Here is a 15,563-nt window from a genome sequence, read left to right on the forward strand (position 1 = left end):
TAGATTTTGAAGCATATAGACAAAGAATACATGCTTTTTATTATTTGAATTAGGTTTCAGGGGACAGTCAATAAGAATAAATGTTTCATTAGTTAGTGCAACCATCAGGTATAAGTGATAAGACACATTGGGTAAAATAGCTGAGCTGCTTTTAGGAAGATCACCTGTGTGTATCTTTATTTCAATACTGTCACTTTGTAGTATTGTCTTTATTACATATTGAACGGTGAATGCATTCATGGTGCTCATTTTCTAGGGAAGGGGGAGAGTGAAGTGTTTACTAAAAAATAAAATAAATATGAATAGTAATATTTGTCATATGCATACAAGGGTTTGCAATCAGGATTCCTAAAGTGCAGTATGCAAAAATTGATAAGAGATAAACAAATCCAGTAGTGCAGTAATAATATTGAAATGCTTTGGGCAAGATTTATAACAGGGTGAATGTCCCTATCAGTTGTAAGTTAATCACACACACATTATTTATATATATATATATATATATATATATATATATATATATATATATATATATATATATATACCTGTGTATATATATATACTGTATATAAAAACATTTCCATCTATGTGAAGAGCATTTAAAGTATTAATAACTACCTGGGGTTAGCGCACATGATGAATTTGAATTTATTAGGGTGCGTAAGTTATATATTTATATACAATATTCAAAAATATTATTATTAAAAATAAATATTATAGAGTTTCTTAAAAATTATAACATATCATTATAATATTTAAGTATATTTTATAATAAAAAAATGTATATATATATTGTTTAATATTTTACTTGAAATATATAAATGATGCCCCTTAATATAACTCCTGTGTGCTAAAGCAGAAGGTAGTTATGAATACTTTAAATTCCAATGTTCTTCACATAGAATAAAATATTAATTTTATTTTTAAATATAAATGTATGTAATTCATTTTTTGTAAAACATATATCTTTACCTATATATCTATATGTGATATGTGTGTGTATATGTATGTTAATACATATAGTATATACATGTCTAAATGCTTACCTATAAATCTATGTACAATTATATCCACATATATATATATATACACACACCCATATTTAGACATATATATCCATTATAGACTTTCCATTCAAACATGTATTTTAAACCTTTTAAAACAAAATTGTTTTTTTATCTGATAGTATATATATGAGTGTAACACTTTATTTTAATGTATTTATGTTGTGTTTGGTGCATATTTTTTTAAACTCTTACCTGAAATTCCCTGGGTGGGAAAACTTGGATGAGATGTACAATGCTGCAGTAGACTTGTAAAGATGTATAATTTTATATATACTTTGGTTTTCTTTATAAACTTTTAGACCATTATTATTTATGTATTTTAAATGTTTCACTCTTTTACCTATACTTTGTATCCATTGTGACACACTATACAGCAACAGCACTGAGCAGACACACATACTGCTCATCTTCAGTTGTTACAAGGAATTTTGTTTCTAGGTGGGGGCACATATGATTTGAATTCACATATTTTTAAGGGGACTGTTCTTCCGTTTAAATACATCCATTCACAAAATCTAAATACCCCTTAATTTATTGTACATATCATCATTTAAATATATTATAGTAGCCATTACCCTCATTCAGTATTAGTAATAAATATTATTATTATCATTTATTTCTAAAGAGTCATCCTATAACACAGCTCTGAGAAAATGATCAAGAATATAGAATACATTATAATTATAAAAATATTACAATTTAATGAAGGAACAGGAAGTGGTGTAGAGCTTTGCTCCAAAAACCTTAACGTTTAGACACATCGGGGGGTAGTTATCATCGTGTCAACTTTTCTGCCTTCGCCGGCCCAATACGCCCGCCTAAGCTCGCCTACCTTCGCCGCCGAAGGTTTAGGGGTTAGTAACTTTATTTAGTTGCGGGGGGCTCCAGGGGCACCGGTATAGGGGGTAGAACAGTGCAGTTTAGTGTGAGTGCTTAGTGACAGGCTAGCAATAAAGCTGTCAAAAAGCCACGGGGCGATGAGCAGCGGACTGTGAGAGTTATCACTCATCCGATCTCGCTGCTCTTCGGCTTTTTCCCAGCTTTATTGCTAGCCTGTCACTAAGCACTCACACTAAACTGCACTGTTCTACCCCCTATACCGGTGCCCCTGGAGCCCCCCGCAACTAAATAAAGTTACTAACCCCTAAACCGCTGCTCCTAGACCCTGCCGCAACTATAATAAATGTCTTAACCCCTAAACCGCCGCTCCCGGAGCCCACCGCAACTATAATAAATGTCTTAACCCCTAAACCGCCGCTCCCGGAGCCCACCGCAACTATAATAAATGTCTTAACCCCTAAACCGCCGCTCCCTGAACCCGCCGCAACCTATATTAAATTTATTAACCCCTATCCTGCCCCCCACTACACCGCCGCCACTGTAAGAAATTTATTAACCCCTATCCTGCCCCCCCACTACACCGCCGCCACTGTAAGAAATTTATTAACCCCTATCCTGCCCCCCACTACACCGCCGCCACTGTAAGAAATTTATTAACCCCTAAGCCTAAGTCTTACACTAACCCTAACACCCCCTAACTTAAATATTAATTAAATAAATCTAAATAATATTTCTATTATCAACTAAATTAATCCTATTTAAAACTAAATACTTACCTTTAAAATAAACCCTAATATAGCTACAATATAAATAATAATTATATTGTAGCTATCTTAGGATTTATTTTTATTTTACAGGCAAATTTCAATTTATTTTAACTAGGTACAATAGCTATTAAATAGTTATTAACTATTTAATAGCTTACCTAGCTAAAATAAAGAGAAATTTACCTGTAAAATAAAAACTAAGCTAAGTTACAATTACACCTTACACTACACTATACTTTAATAAATTATTCCTATTTAAAACTAAATACTTACCTGTAAAATAAACCCTAAGATAGCTACAATGCTATTTTAGGATTTATATTTATTTTACAGGTAAATTTGTATTTATTTTAGCTAGTTAGAATAGTTATTAAATAGTTATTAACTATTTAATAACTACCTAGCTAAAAGAAATACAAAATTACCTGTAAAATAAATCCTAACCTAAGTTACAATTAAACCTAACACTACACTATCATTAAATTAATTAAATAAATTAAATACAAATAACTACAATTAAATACAATTACATAAACTAACTAAAGTACAAAAAATAAAAAAAAGCTAAGTTACAAAAAATAAAAAACATAAGTTACAAACATTTAAAAAATATTACAACAATTTTAAGCTAATTACACCTAATCTAAGCCCCCTAATAAAATAACAAAGCCCCCCAAAATAAAAAAATGCCCTACCCTATTCTACATTAAAAAAGTTCAAAGCTCTTTTACCTTACCAGCCCTTAAAAGGGCCTTTTGTGGGCATGCCCCAAAGAAAACTGCTCTTTTGCCTGTAAAAGAAAAATACAACCCCCCCAACATTAAAACCCACCACCCACATACCCCTAATCTAACCCAAACCCCCCTTAAAATAACCTAACACTAATCCCCTGAAGATCATCCTACCTTGAGTCGTCTTCACTCAGCCGAGCCACTGATGGAAATGAAGTGGAAATCCGGAACGCCAGAAGTGATCCTCCAAGGGGCGCTGAAGAAATCTTCCATCCGATGAAGTGATCCTCCAAGCGGCGCTGAAGAAGTTTTCCATCCGGCCGATGTCATCTTCCAAGCGGCGCTGAAGATCATCTTCCATCCGGGCGATGTCATCTTCCAAGCGGGGTCTTCAATCTTCTTGCTTCAGGATTGATCTTCATCCCACCGACGCGGAACATCCTTCTTCCCCGACGCACTAACGACGAATGAAGGCTCCTTTAAGGGACGTCATCCAAGATGGCGTCCCTTCAATTCCGATTGGCTGATAGGATTCTATCAGCCAATCAGAATTAAGGTAGGAAAAATCTGATTGGCTGATTAGGATTCTATCAGCCAATCGGAATTAAGGTAGGAAAAATCTGATTGGCTGATTGAATCAGCCAATCAGATTGAGATTGCATTCTATTGGCTGTTCCGATCAGCCAATAGAATGCGATCTCAATCTGATTGGCTGATTCAATCAGCCAATCAGATTTTTCCTACCTTAATTCCGATTGGCTGATAGAATCCTATCAGCCAATCGGAATTGAAGGGACACCATCTTGGATGACGTCCCTTAAAGGAGCCTTCATTCGTCGTTAGTCCGTCGGGGAAGAAGGATGTTCCGCGTCGGCGGGATGAAGATCGATCCTGAAGCAAGAAGATTGAAGACCCCGCTTGGAAGATGACATCGCCCAGATGGAAGATGATCTTCAGCGCCGCTTGGAAGATGACATCGGCCGGATGGAAAACTTCTTCAGCGCCGCTTGGAGGATTACTTCATCGGATGGAAGATTTCTTCAGCGCCCCTTGGAGGATCACTTCTGGCGCTCCGGATTTCCTCTTCAGTTCCATCGGTGGCTCGGCTGAGTGAAGACGACTCAAGGTAGGATGATCTTCAGGGGATTAGTGTTAGGTTATTTTAAGGGGGGTTTGGGTTAGATTAGGGGTATGTGGGTGGTGGGTTTTAATGTTGGGGGGGTTGTATTTTTCTTTTACAGGCAAAAGAGCAGTTTCCTTTGGGGCATGCCCCACAAAAGGCCCTTTTAAGGGCTGGTAAGGTAAAAGAGCTTTGAACTTTTTTAATGTAGAATAGGGTAGGGCATTTTTTTATTTTGGGGGACTTTGTTATTTTATTAGGGGGCTTAGATTAGGTGTAATTAGCTTAAAATTGTTGTAATATTTTTTAAATGTTTGTAACTTATGTTTTTTATTTTTTGTAACTTAGCTTTTTTTATTTTTTGTACTTTAGTTAGTTTATGTAATTGTATTTAATTGTAGTTATTTGTATTTAATTTATTTAATTAATTTAATGATAGTGTAGTGTTAGGTTTAATTGTAACTTAGGTTAGGATTTATTTTACAGGTAATTTTGTATTTCTTTTAGCTAGGTAGTTATTAAATAGTTAATAACTATTTAATAACTATTCTAACTAGCTAAAATAAATACAAAGTTACCTGTAAAATAAATATAAATCCTAAAATAGCTACAATGTAATTATGAATTACATTGTAGCTATCTTAGGGTTTATTTTACAGGTAAGTATTTAGTTTTAAATAGGAATAATTTATTAAAGTATAGTGTAGTGTAAGGTGTAATTGTAACTTAGCTTAGTTTTTATTTTACAGGTAAATTTCTCTTTATTTTAGCTAGGTAAGCTATTAAATAGTTAATAACTATTTAATAGCTGTTGTACCTAGTTAAAATAAATTGAAATTTGCCTGTAAAATAAAAATAAATCCTAAGATAGCTACAATATAATTATTATTTATATTGTAGCTATATTAGGGTTTATTTTAAAGGTAAGTATTTAGTTTTAAATAGGATTAATTTAGTTGATAATAGAAATATTATTTAGATTTATTTAATTAATATTTAAGTTAGGGGGTGTTAGGGTTAGTGTTAGACTTAGGTTTAGGGGTTAATAAATTTCTTACAGTGGCGGCGATGTAGTGGGGGGCAGGATAGGGGTTAATAAATTTCTTACAGTGGCGGCGGTGTAGTGGGGGGCAGGATAGGGGTTACTAGGTATAATGTAGGTGGCGGTGGGCTCCGGGAGCGGCGGTTTAGGGGTTAAGACATTTATTATAGTTGCGGTGGGCTCCGGGAGCGGCGGTTTAGGGGTTAATATGTATAGAGTAGATTGCGGTGGGCTCCGGGAGTGGCGGTTTAGGGGGTAATACATTTATTTAGTTGCGGCGGTGTAGGGGGGACAGATTAGTGGTGTTTAGACTCGGGGTACGTGTTAGGGTGTTAGGTGCAGACAATTCCCATAGGAATCAATGGGATGTCTGGCAGCAGCGAACTTGTACTTTCGCTATGGTCAGACTCCCATTGATTCCTATGGGATCCGCCGCCTCCAGGGTGGCGGTTTGAAAACCAGGTACGCTGGGCCGTAAAAGTGCCGAGCGTACCTGCTAGTTTTTTGATAACTAGCAAAAGTAGTCAGATTGTGCCGCACTTGTGTGCGGAACATCTGGAGTGACGTAAGAATCGATCTGTGTCGGACTGAGTCCGGCGGATCAAAGTTTACGTCACAAAATTCTACTTTTGCCGGTCTTTAGCCTTTGATAACTAAGGCGAATCAGCCTCGCCACAAATACGCTGCGGAATTCCAGCGTATTTGAGGTTGACGGCTTGATAACTACCCCCCATCGAGGCCCATTTATCAAGCTCCAAATGGAGCCCGTGTTTCTGGCGAGTCTTCAGACTTGCCAGAAACAGCAGTTATGAAACAGCGATCTAAAGAGCAGGCGGACAGACATCGCCGGAATTCAACCCAATCGAGTACGATCGGGTTGATTGACGCCTCCCTGCTGGTGGCCGATTGGCCGCGAGTCTGCAGGGGGCGGCGTTGAACCAGCAGCTCTTGTGAGCTGCTGGTGCAATGCTGAATATGGAGAGCATATTGCTCTCCGCATTCAGCGAGGTCTGTCGGACCTGATCCGCACTGTCGGATCAGGTTCGACAGACATTTGATAAATATGCCTCATAGGCTTGCTGGGATTTGAACCCAGCACCTATATCATGAATAGAATAGAAAAGTACATGTAGTTATTAAATATAAACTAAATATGATGAATATTTTGTTATAACAAAATTATTCATCTATTCCAAAAATGATCAAGAGATCTGAAAATACGATGAGAATAAACATTGAAATATAAAATGCCTTTATGCAATTAAAAAGTAGGTTGCCACCTCAAAATAAACCATCCTCCCACTAGGAAAAGAGAACTGGTCGGGGGAATTACATTGTCAAAATTTACTCTGTAATGAAGCTCGCTGACAAGATCAACAAAGCATTTTTCATTTCAGATTAAAAATATTGCTGAAGAAGTTCAGCAATGAGAAAGGTTTTAATTACTTTTAAATCAAGAGTATTTCTGCAACCATTTTAAAGACAATCAACAAATCATGATGAAAAAATAAATAATAGTTCTTGTAAAAAATAAAGGAACATTAAAAGGATATATTTTTTTTAAATGTATGCATTAGAAATGGTTCACTGGTTGAGAAAAGACATTCCTACAAAATAAATGTTTTAAAACCATTTAAATCTGTCATTTTGTTAGTAAAATATGCATTGTTTTGAATGCCTGGGACACACCCATTGAAACGCCTCTGGAATGTTGTTTATCTTACTTTATTTAGTGCGGCCAACTAGGGACAGATATAAACAAGCTCCTGCATATATCAACCAAACATTGTGCAGTGTGTAAGAATATCAGGGTTCTGCGTTCTATGGAATGCATGCCAGTCTCTTTGGGGGGAGTGGAAACACTATGGGTTAGATTACAAGTGGCGTGTTAATGTTAGCATGCGCAAGAAATTGAAATATCTCGCCCAAGCAAACCTGCTCACGTAGTACAAGTTGAAAGTGCAATCGTACAAGCGCAGACTAAATTTGTGCTTGTCGGATAAGCACAAATTAAGTCCTCACATAAAGGGTTAACTTAGGGCTAAATAAAAAGTTGCACCAAACAAAACATAAATACAATAATATAAAGTGTTGCACTCTAATATACACTATCTGATAGAAATTATTCATATAAATAATTATGAGTTAAAAGGTATATGGTATTTCAATGAAAAGGGCTATTATGGACATATACATGTCTAAATATGTGTGAATATGTATGTATATATACATATGTATAAATGTATATTTATGTGTTTATATAAGTATATACATACATATATACAAATATAAACACATGTATACATATATACAGTATGTATTTGTATACGTGTGTGTTTATATATATATATATATATATATATATATATATATATATATATATAGCTGTATATATATATAGTTAGTCAATTAGCCGGTAGCCCAGCACTCCAACCTCTGTGGTGTAGTTCTGACCTGGGTGCAATCCTCAAAAGTCTGTGTTTTTATATTTGTAGAAAAGAAGGTCACTCACAGGATTTTTAGTTTTGTTAATTGATCATATTTATTCTGAACACATCAGAATCTTCACATACAAGATCAAAGTCATAGTCGATGTTTCGGCTCCAGTCTGAGCCTTCTTCAAGACAAGTTATATCTTAATGCAGCTAGCCAGCCGTGCTCCCAGACAAAAATAAGCACGGATATGCGTGCTAACCCAAGCGTGTTAAAAGATTACTTCTGGTGGTGTTTGCGTGCATGCGAAAGAGCTAAATAGTGTGTCTTTTAATCTGCCCTATAAGTTTCAGAGCTAAAAGGGACATTAAACGCTAAATACATTGTTTAAGCATAGTAATGAGGTTATTCCCCGCCCCTCTCCTGCCATGGGTGCGGCCATGTTGAAATCTAGCTTTTTCTACATTCCAGTGCTGATGTGTTTGCACATGTGCAGCAACTCTCCTTCAGATTCCCGCAGTAAACCTCGGTTTCAAAATGGCAGCACCAATTAGAGGGTGGTGCATGGACTGTATTTAGCTTTCAATGTCCCTTTAAATTACACGGAAAGCTGACAAAATAAGTACATTGCAATTTAATTTTTTTTAATTATGCATAAATAAACATTTTATTCAAAATTAATTTAATGTCCTTTACAAACTTACAAACATGACCAGATAAAATGAACTAGACGGACAATGCTTCTTTAGTTGTTTTCTTTCTCTTATTATCTATTTTGTTGTTTCTTACTCTAGGCATTTGAGTATTTGGTCAAAAGGTATGAACTCTACATATTGATAATGACTTGTTTAATAAATCTTAATAGGCATAACATCCCAGTCCGTTGGAACATCAAAGATGCTACAAACTATTAGCTATATTCTCCGAACTCGCAAATCTATATCAAGTACTCTGTACAAATGTATTTGCCAAATGTAACCATAATGAGACATGAACAAATTAAAGGGACATGGAAGATTATTAAGACGGATTGTACATTATTTAACAGCATTTCTATTTTACTTTTATAATCAAATTGACTTCTATCTCTAAGTATCCTTAGCTTTCTTCCATAAGAGCATAGTGAGGGTAAAATCATGAGCATGCAGGTGTCTTGCAAACTATATTGCATATATGTAACAATGATATACATATAATGCTCAAGACACGTGCATGCTCTTGAGCCTACTTTAGTATGCTCTCATGAAAAGGAGCTATTTGCAAATAATTTAATATACTCCAAAAGGTAAAGTAGATCATTTGGAAAACATTACTTAGGAGGAAAAATTACAATACAATGTCCTTTTTTATGAATCCATGTTATAGAACAGTAATTAAGCTTAGATATGAATTTAAATGTTTCTTTATTGTCCCTTTAAATTTTATAAATGATACCATTGCCTCTCAAATGGAATTTTTATGAGATTATTATTAATTTGGACACACAGGCCAGCATTTATCAACTGGTGGATGGACAGTGTTCACTCAAGAAAACCTGTACACCCAGAATTGCAGAATGCGGGCAGCGTATTGTAGCAAAATGCTGCCCATATTTAACATTACACAAGCATTTGCTTGTGCAATGCTGCCCCGTGCTCGGGCTAGCCCAATGGTCCGCTGTTAGGGGGTTATCAATCACCCCAGGGTGAACATACTCGGAGGATTTAGCTAATAGCTGGCGTACTGATTAGGAAGCTGCTTCCTAACTTTCGGCTGTATGCTCACTCATGCAAGCCTGCCGTGTTCGGCCCACACAGCAGCATATGCAGCTTTATAAATGGGGACCTTAGTCTAAAAAAGTTTGCCATCTGTATTTTAGTAATATTTGATTGAATTGGAAGAAGCCTAAAGATGAAGAGGGACAAGCTAGTGGGTTAAATCACGACAAGGAAGGATGGATGAGTTAAGACATATACACTTGAGGTGCTGTTGAGTGGATTGTGGGTTTAAAGGGATACTAAACCCAATTTTTTCTTTCATGATTCAGATAGAGCATGCAATTTTCGTCAGCTTCCTGTGTTATTACACATGTTCACTTACCTGCCTGTCACAAACTCAGCCTCTGTTAACCCAACCCACTTCCTCTACTTAATGCTCACACAGGCAACATCAGGTGCTTAGTTAATTTGTTTGTACCTAGCAAGCTACTGAGCTCCAAAGAAATCTCAGTTTTCCTTGTTTTCTACGGATTTCCTCAACCAGTGGATTATTTGTTTTCACCTTCTCTGCATAAAGTTTGCTGTAATTAAGTCCTCTCAATTTGATACCAACTAATCGCAAGTATATTGACTTTAGCTGCTGTAGTTAATTGTCAATGGATTTAATATAGACTATCTCTGCTTAAAGTTTCTGATCTCTGCAAACAGTTGCTGTTTCCAAAACCTCTCCATTGTTACAACAAAACCACAATTATTGTCTTTACTTGCTTATTGTAAATTGCCATCTGATATTATACAGTCAATCTCTTCAATTATTCAGAAGGTTCTAATTATTCCAAGTTTGTAATTGGACTTTTGTCTGACCTATCATTACTACACATTATCAGGAATATTTCTATGATCTCCGTAACTGGAGTTAAGTCACACCCACTTGTTACCTGTCAGTAAAGCTGATCCTCTTATTGGTGATTCAGTTCTCTGGTCTCTAAGGTCATCCTCCTTTCGGATCATAACTTCTTTTACAGCACAACTTATCGCTCTCTGAACAGAGCTTACTTCCAAGCATCTCACCCTATCCTGATAGGATTTTGATCTACTCCTTCCGTAGTAGTTTCTCATTTTAAACGATAGTCAAAGTTACTACAATATCTCTCTGTGAATGGACTGGAGACACTCCCACCTGACGTCATCATCAGTCTAAGGCCGATTGTTACATTGTGTATGGTATACTGCAGCAGCAGTCTGAGTTACTTAATTACTCTATACTCTATGCCTGCAACAACAAGAGTATACTCAATTATAGAACAGTAATTAAGCTTAGATATGAATTTAAATGTTTCTTTATTGTCCCTTTAAATTTTATAAATGATACCATTGCCTCTCAAATGGAATTTTTATGAGATTATTATTAATTTGGACACACAGGCCAGCATTTATCAACTGGTGGATGGACAGTGTTCACTCAAGAAAACCTGTACACCCAGAATTGCAGAATGCGGGCAGCGTATTGTAGCAAAATGCTGCCCATATTTAACATTACACAAGCATTTGCTTGTGCAATGCTGCCCCGTGCTCGGGCTAGCCCAATGGTCCGCTGTTAGGGGGTTATCAATCACCCCAGGGTGAACATACCCGGATGATTTAGCTAATAGCTGGCGTACTGATTAGGAAGCTGCTTCCTAACTTTCGGCTGTATGCTCACTCATGCAAGCCTGCCGTGTTCGGCCCACACAGCAGCATATGCAGCTTTATAAATGGGGACCTTAGTCTAAAAAAGTTTGCCATCTGTATTTTAGTAATATTTGATTGAATTGGAAGAAGCCTAAAGATGAAGAGGGACAAGCTAGTGGGTTAAATCACGACAAGGAAGGATGGATGAGTTAAGACATATACACTTGAGGTGCTGTTGAGTGGATTGTGGGTTTAAAGGGATACTAAACCCAATTTTTTCTTTCATGATTCAGATAGAGCATGCAATTTTTGTCAGCTTCCTGTGTTATTACACATGTTCACTTACCTGCCTGTCACAAACTCAGCCTCTGTTAACCCAACCCACTTCCTCTACTTAATGCTCACACAGGCAACATCAGGTGCTTAGTTAATTTGTTTGTACCTAGCAATCTACTGAGCTCCAAAGAAATCTCAGTTTTCCTTGTTTTCTACGGATTTCCTCAACCAGTGGATTATTTGTTTTCACCTTCTCTGCATAAAGTTTGCTGTAATTAAGTCCTCTCAATTTGATACCAACTAATCGCAAGTATATTGACTTTAGCTGCTGTAGTTAATTGTCAATGGATTTAATATAGACTATCTCTGCTTAAAGTTTCTGATCTCTGCAAACAGTTGCTGTTTCCAAAACCTCTCCATTGTTACAACAAAACCGCAATTATTGTCTTTACTTGCTTATTGTAAATTGTCATCTGATATTATACAGTCAATCTCTTCAATTATTCAGAAGGTTCTAATTATTCCAAGTTTGTAATTGGACTTTTGTCTGACCTATCATTACTACACATTATCAGGAATATTTCTATGATCTCCGTAACTGGAGTTAAGTCACACCCACTTGTTACCTGTCAGTAAAGCTGATCCTCTTATTGGTGATTCAGTTCTCTGGTCTCTAAGGTCATCCTCCTTTCGGATCATAACTTCTTTTACAGCACAACTTATCGCTCTCTGAACAGAGCTTACTTCCAAGCATCTCACCCTATCCTGATAGGATTTTGATCTACTCCTTCCGTAGTAGTTTCTCATTTTAAACGATAGTCAAAGTTACTACAATATCTCTCTGTGAATGGACTGGAGACACTCCCACCTGACGTCATCATCAGTCTAAGGCCGATTGTTACATTGTGTATGGTATACTGCAGCAGCAGTCTGAGTTACTTAATTACTCTATACTCTATGCCTGCAACAACAAGAGTATACTCAATTGTTGCTGAATTCAAACAATTTAACTTAACGCATAATACAGATCTTATAACTTAATTTGATCTAGCGTCAAGTGATATATATATATATATATATATATATATATAGATATATATATATACTTAATTTGGTTCTGCAGTTGTGATCCTTAAAGAGAAATACCAGGTCTAAACCATATCAGACCTTATATTAACTAAGCCAAGGAAATGGATTCAGCAGATCTTCCACAAATTGTATATACTCTGTCCCAGCGGGTTGACCTACAAGTAGAAAATGAAACTTTTATGTAAATTAATTTCTGAAACAGTAACTACAAAATCTTCTATTCAAGAAAATAACCCAGAGGCACAAATATCTTTACCAGATCTCTTTTATGACGATAGAAAAGTTTACCGTCAATGCAAAAACGCTTGTTTGCTCACATTTAATCTGAAACCCAAGACTTATCCTACTGATAGGATAAAAGTTTTAACCCTAACTTTGTTTCTTAGGGGGGAAACCTAGGGTCTGAGCAGACGAATCTGACGACCCCATACTGTCATCATTAACTGATTTTGTAGCAGTAATGGATGAGCTCTACCTCGATACTAATTTACAAATTACTGCAGAAAGTAAGATGAGAGCTCTGAAGCAAGGCAACCGACCTGTTGAGTTCTATATTACCGATTTCAAGCAATATGCAACAGACTCGCAATGGAATGCAGTCGCATTGAAAAACCAGTATAGGCTTGGACTCACAGAATCAGTCAAAGATGAATTAGCTAGAACAGAACTGCCAGACACCCTAGATGCCCTAATGAAGTTGTCTATGCAAATTGACAGGAGATTAAGGGAGAGGAGAAGCGAACGCCAACATACGGAATTCACCCCAAAGAGATTTCAAAACCCATCACATCCTGGTACCCCTACAGTAAACAACCAAGAAGCTATGGATATAGGGATGATAAGGGGCCCACTCTCGACAGAAGAAAGACTCAGAAGAAAAAAATAAGGATCTGTGTATGTACTGTGCTAATCTAGCACACCCAGGAAAGGATTGCCCTACTCTGGAGAAAAATAAGAAGAGTAGGTGTTCTCCCTCATTAACTTCACTTATTGTACATAATAAACCTGTTTACTGTACCCTCTCTCTGTCATTGCAGTGGGACGAAAACCGTATAACGACAGAAGCCATTATTGATACAGGAGCTTATGGGAATTACATCGATAAAATTCTTGTAACAAAAAATAAAATTCCTCTCACATTAAAACAAAAACCTGTGTCTATTCATGTGGTTGATGGTTCACAAATATCTACAGGTCCCATAACCCATCATACTATCCCCATATATCATACTATCCCCATATATGTTTTGATTTGTTACCTTCCCCATTATTCCCTATGGTTCTAGGTCTTCATTAGTTATGAAATCACAAACCAGTAATCGATTGGGAAACTCTCCAACTTACACTAAACTCCACTTTTTGCCAACAGACTTGTTACACTCACCCTTCTATATTCCAAATTTCTGAAGAAGGTATGTCTATTCCCGAAGTCTACTCCAAATTTATTGGGGTCTTTAGTAAACGTGAAGCAAAAAACCTACCCCCACATCGGGTTTACGATTACCCGATTGATTTAAAACCTAGATCTACTGTTCCGTTCAGGTATTTGTATCCTTTAAGCCAACCAGAACTTACTCATCTCAAACAGTATTTAGAAGACAATTTGAAGAAAGTGTTTATCAGACCCTCTGTATCTCCTGCTGGAGCTGGGATGTTCATCATCACAAATAAAGACCTAACACTCCGTCCAATCATCTACTACAGAGAACTCAACAAGATAACTGTAAAAAAACTATATCCCTTACCTTTAATCCCTGAAATGATAGAACGTTTACATCATGCAAAGATTTTTACCAAATTGGATTTGAGGGGAGCCTATAATTTGGTTTGTATAAGGGAAGGTGACAAATGGTTGACTGCCTTCAGGACCAGATATGGTCTGTACGAATATTTGGTGATGCCCTTCGGCTTATGCAACGCCCCAGCTACCTTTCAACATTTTATAAATGTCATTTTTAGAGATCTTTTGGATATTTGTGTTGAAGTCTATCTAGACGAAATCTTAATTTACTCCTAGAATTTAGAAGACCACATTAAACATATACGGTGGCTTCTCTCCAGGCTGCAAGTACAACAATTATATGCAAAATCTGAAAAGTGTGTTTTCCATACAGATAACATCTCATTCCTAGGATATTCCATTAGTCCAAAGGGTATTCAGATGCAAGAGCAAAAGGTGGAAGTAGTAAAAAAATGGCCTACACCTACCAACAGGTAAGAACTCCAAAGATTCTTAGGATTCAGTAACTATTATAGAAAGTTTATCAAGGGATTCTCTAAGATCGCTAAGCCTCTCAGTAGTGTAACTAGTTCAAATACACCCTTTTGTTGGAATGCTGGTGCTGATGAAGCTTTTACTAACCTTAAGCAATCTTTTAATATAGCACCCATTCTTCAATTTCCGGACCATACATTACAATATATATTAGAAGTTGATTCTTCTGATTATGCCCTTGGAGCTGTCCTGTCCCAAAGGAGAAGCCTGAAAGAACCTTTACATCCGGTAGGATACTTCTCTAAAGTTATGTCTCCTCCCAAAATGAACTATTCTATAGGAGAGAAAGAACTTCTAGCTATAAAAAGGTCATTTGAATTTTGGAGACACCTTCTTGAAGGAAGTGAACTTCCGATCATCATATATACTGATCATAAAAATCTTGAATATCTACAAAGGAATACAACATTCTCAGCTAGACAAGTTAGATGGATTCTCTATTTCAGTAGATTTAAGTATCAGATCACATATAGGCCGGGATCCAAAAACGGAAAAGCTGACGCTCTCTCTCGGAGGGAACAAAGACCATCACATACTCCTTCAAAAAATTATATT

General features: G+C 36.4%; 1 protein-coding gene across 2 annotated transcripts in view; it reads left to right on the forward strand.

The window, feature by feature from the left end:
- Positions 1-15,563, forward strand: part of STARD13 (StAR related lipid transfer domain containing 13) — a 654,709-nt gene that overhangs the window by 15,640 nt on the left and 623,506 nt on the right. The gene's annotated exons all lie outside the window — the stretch shown is intronic.

The sequence above is a fragment of the Bombina bombina genome, chromosome 3 (genome assembly GCF_027579735.1).
Source record: "Bombina bombina isolate aBomBom1 chromosome 3, aBomBom1.pri, whole genome shotgun sequence".
NCBI classification, from domain to species: domain Eukaryota; kingdom Metazoa; phylum Chordata; class Amphibia; order Anura; family Bombinatoridae; genus Bombina; species Bombina bombina.